This window comes from Priapulus caudatus, unplaced genomic scaffold, assembly GCF_000485595.1.
Source record: "Priapulus caudatus unplaced genomic scaffold, Priapulus_caudatus-5.0.1 Scaffold779, whole genome shotgun sequence".
Classification (NCBI taxonomy): Eukaryota; Metazoa; Priapulida; class Priapulimorpha; order Priapulimorphida; family Priapulidae; genus Priapulus; species Priapulus caudatus.
In genome coordinates, this window is record NW_014577840.1 from 139,549 (window position 1) to 144,493 (window position 4,945).

General features: G+C 41.7%; 1 long non-coding RNA gene across 1 annotated transcript; it reads left to right on the top strand.

Annotated features, from left to right (window-relative positions):
• Window positions 1–789: 789 nt before the first annotated feature.
• Window positions 790–4,687, top strand: LOC106813476. The gene is made up of 2 exons (XR_001394473.1): window positions 790–861; window positions 3,876–4,687. It is a non-coding gene; the product is annotated as an uncharacterized LOC106813476 (long non-coding RNA).
• The last annotated feature ends 258 nt before the right edge of the window (window positions 4,688–4,945 follow it).

Below are 4,945 nucleotides of genomic sequence, written 5' to 3' on the forward strand. Positions count from 1 at the left end.
AAACAGACCGCAATGCCAATGCATGGGAGCTGACATGTTGTGACTGCGTAGGATGTTATAGCTGCCCCCTCTCGGATATCATGCACAACTTTTACAAACCGTATGCATAAAAGTCTCTATTTCTTCCCGCGAGGGGCGCCACCATCCAATGGCATTGGGAAATGTTTTGCTCAAATATAACTCTTTGGCGCCATCTCGCGTGAAAAATAATTATAATATGCGCATATATGGAATTAACTGTTGACACCATAAATACACTAGATATTTATTATATTACTGACATATTATATTATACTTAATATTTAATGCATACTATATTATAAATAAATAAATTTACATAACGTAATCATTAATATTTTTATATATATTTATATATTTATTTATAATATTACTAAAATACGCTTACTTCATGATTGTATTACGTTATCTTACTTATTTCTATTTCATTTAAATTTATAATTATTTTTCACGCGAGATGGTGCCAAAGAGTCATATTTGAGCCAGAGCACTTATATCAACTTATTATCAGTTGATTTATATGCTCTGTTTGAGCTATGTATTTGAGCCTGGCATTTCTCAATGCCATTGGATGGTGGCGTCCCTCGCGGGAAGAAAGAGAGACTTGCATGCATCCGGTTAGTAAAAGTTGTGTATGATTTCCGAGAGGGGGCAGCAATAACATCCTACGCAGTCACAACATGTTAGGTCCCATTCATTGGTATTTCTGTCTCTGTGTACTTTCTGATTAGATTCTGCAGTAAAGTACGTTTAGTTCACATAGTAATGGAATGACACTGGAAATAGATTCACGCATGTATACCCATGTATTATAGTATAGCACACCGGAACAAAGCCCTAAAAGTAAACATTGAATGCAATAACATTGCTTTCACTGTTTAAAGGCCAAGACACGCTGCAGTGTGCAGCGAGAAACAACTTTTCATAAAATTAGAAACTATTGTTTCCTATGAGCCATTGTACACTGACGCGACGACGACCGACGACAACTTCGACGACAAAAATATTTAGAAACGTTTCTATTTTCGCAGTGCCTGCAGGTACGGTAGCCGTTCTTCGTTGAAGCCCCTTTTTGGCGTTAGGGTTAGGGTAAGGGTTAGGTTTAGGGTTAGGGTTCTAGCTCATCTAAACTCTCAAATCGTAAATTTATATCTTAAGGCGTTATTTAGAAATCTGGCGCCACCGCCGCCATCTTTGTCTCGTTAAGTATGAAAGCGAATGGACTGCCTTACCCGTAGCCTCGAGACATTAAGATACGGCTACCGTACCCGTAGCCACTGCCTTCTATTTTCCAGTGACTTTCTCCGGCGACACTTTACAAATGGCCAATCAGCCGTTTCCATCGGCACGTGACATCGCCATTAATTACGTCATAAAATTATAAACCAATGCTAGCCAGGAAGTAGACTGGTCCCCAGCGCTAAACGGGTGTTGCTATCCCCTGGGCGTGGAGGGACGGTCACGTGATACAGTTGACGTATACTTCAAAACTTAACAGTATCCTGAAGAAAAAAAAGTCCCTATAATGGATTAATGATGTACTTCAATTTGTCGTTCGTCAGTGTAACGTTCGTGTGGTACGTTTCTGGGACGTTGCTACAACGTTATTCGTGACATAACCAAACTACAACATTCCAGCAACGTTGTGGAAACATGTGTTAGCTGGGGTATCTGTATAATAGCAGGGTTCGACACTAACGCTAGTCCGTTAGTCCGAGACTAGTAAAAAATAAGAAGGACTGGTAAATGCCCCATAGCCAGTAGTCTAGACTAGTGCAGACTAGTTATTTTCCCCGCCCTTCGCCGTCCTAATTTACCATCCTCCCATCAATTTTACTATAGTCCTCGGCGGCAGCTTCTCTTAACCAAGATCTAAAGAGCTATATATAACTCATTACCATCAACAAGTTTTCCCTGTTAGACGCGCTAGTACAAGTAGACGCTAGCACGCTCTGCATGCTAGACCCTATGACAGTACAAACATTGTTAAAGAATGGGGCCACGAACCAGTCTACCGATCGATCGCTTGACAGTAGCTAGTTTACATAGAACAAACGGTCTGAATCGTGATTGTATAAATGACACAACTAATCAGTTATACGCTCTCATAGAGAGGTATTTACATTGCAACCACATCGCATGCGTGTTTTACTTGAAGCAGTCGATACAAATAGTTATTTATAGTAGTGATACAAGTAGTGAAGCATAGTAGTAGGTACATCCTTATCCAATACTAACATATCAAGGTTGTTATGTGGAAGTATTTGGACGGAGCTCGTCCTCCACCTCCCAAACGTAAGTCGCAGGAGGAGAAATTAGATGGCCAGCGTGCTGCGTGTATATGATAAGACCAAAAGGATGCGTACGTTCCAGCCAGCGTGGAAATCGTCATACCCGTGGCTAGAGTATGACCCGGCCAAGAGTATGACCTGTGGTGCAGGCTGTATGTCTGGTAGTTTTTTCACCGGCACTACAAACTATCGTTTGAAAACTGATTCGCGTTTGAAAGCGCATGATGCTTCCGAGGGGCACATAAAGATCATAGCAGAAAGAAATGCAAGGACCATGCCTGTTCACGAAACAGTGGGGGCAAAAACACTAACTTTAATGAACAAGGCCATAATAGCAAAACTGAATATCCTAATTAGAAATGCACATGCTATTGGAAACGAAAATGTCAATGACACTATAGCTCACTTTGGGTGTGATAGAAGAGGGCGATGATATTTAAAGTTATGAGTACCCTGAGAGGGTAATCATCAGGTTGGTAATAGTCTGATGTGTATTGTAAACGGACCATCATTATTGTAGGCCTTCGGTTAGTAATTGTCCGGGTGGTAATTGTCCGGGTGGTAGTTGTCCGGGTGATAATTGTCCGGGTGATAATTGCCCCTTGGTAATTGTCCTGGGGGTAGTTGTCTGGGTGGTAATTGTCTGGGTGGTAATTGCCCGGGTGGTAATTGTCCTAGGGGGGTAATTGTGTAGGTGGCAGTTGTCTAGGTGGTAGTTGTCCTAGGGGGGTAGTTGTCCGGGTGGCAGTTGTCTAGGTGGTAGTTGTCCTAGGGTGGTAGTTGTCCGGGTGGCAGTTGTCCGGGTGGTAGTTGTCCGGGGCATAGTTGTCCTAGAATCCTATCGTGCGAGATTCCACGACCTGGAATGATGGGTGCCAACAAATCCCCAGTTGCATGATAAATAATTGCAATAATTACAAATAATGATAATGTAACACATGTATAGCATGCCTAATGTTTAGCATGCATAGTCGACCCAGTTATGATTGTGTGTAAGACAGCTAGTTAACCACCTCCCTCGTCCCCCTCGTTTATCCACCTAATATAGTGCTTATAACAACAGCCAAAGCTCTGACTAGGTGTGTGATGAATCATTGATATATCAATGTACCGCGATACCAACCTCGATGATACACGTATCGATACGTTTGAGCATTCACGATACACGTATCCACCATACTCTACTGAATGAAATCCATATCATTTGGTAGCGTAGTATCATCCAAAAAAAAAGAAGAAGAAAAATAGCAAAAATTGCAGTTCAGTAGCATTTGTATTTTTTCTAAGCACTCCACGATACTGATTTGTGAGCGTTCACATGATTGCTAGAGTCCCGGTTATATGTATAGTTTGCTAGGTAGTTTCTCTTAAAAGTATCGAAATATCTGGATATGGATCATAATATTGTGAAGGGTGTATAGCGAGCGATACGGGTTGTATCGTGAAAAGTGTATTGTAATACGGATCGTATTGTGAAGGCTGTATTGTAATACGGCTTGTATCATGAGCTACCCATTTCTTCCCACCCCTATCTCTAACCACCACATGTCTTTGGTTCGCTTGCAGTTTTTGAGATTGGTTGACGACTTCCTATGCGGAACCACTACCGACCGCTACCGCGACCACAGGGGAAACGGCTGTTCTTTTTGTTTCCCCTGATCACATCGTCGTCGCGATAGTCGGTAGAGAGGCAAGGGAGCATGCGTCGCAAGCACACCCATTCTTATTGCGGTGAACGCGCGCAGAGTATTTTAAACATTTCATCGATTTTGTCAATCTTGAAATGGGGAGGGACTGGGGCGTAAGTGTTACGACGTTCGTTTCGTTTTCATTTGTCGTTTTTCTTTCGTTCATTTTTTAAATGTTTGTTTCATTGGATTGGAAACTCACGTGCCATCGCGCGATGCGAGCGTGTATATCATGTATTTCGTATGAGGGGACATCCACAATTCTTACTATACGTACGTGTGGTTACGTAGGGATGTGTATAGTGAAGGTGGGCTGCCGTTTCCAGAGAGGTGAGGTCGTGGAACGTCTGCGAATTTTCCACAGAGAAATTTTGTAGTTAATTGTAAAAATCCAACTACTTTTTTAAAGAGGAAAATGCATGCACGAGAACGACCTATTGTTCAGTTAGATGGTAACCGCTAGCATAACGTGTGCGTGTGCGTGTGCGTGTGTGTGTGTTTGAGCGTGTGCGTGTGTGTGTGTGTGCGTGCGTGCGTGCGTGCGTGCGTGCGTGCGTGCGTGTGTGTGTTTGAGCGTGTGCGTGTGTGCGGGTTTGTACGCGCGCGGGTGTATGAAAAGATACAACTAACACAATTACTAGTTTAATATTGGTCTTATAATGACAAGTAATATAATATCAGTTGTCTAAATTATTGTGTTGTGTTTCTCGTTTTCCCATTGATTTTATAACGATCGTTTTTCGCTAGAACATCGAGACCAGAACGCTAGAACGCTAAAACGCTAAAACGCTAGAACCATATTTTTCGCTAGAAACCATTTGACGATGCACACTTTGGAAAATAGCCATTATTTTGCCCATAATAATAAAGAATAATATAAGGATAATATAATATATTATATATATATATCATATAAGGAGAAAGAATTGCCCCTAAAACGCAATGTAT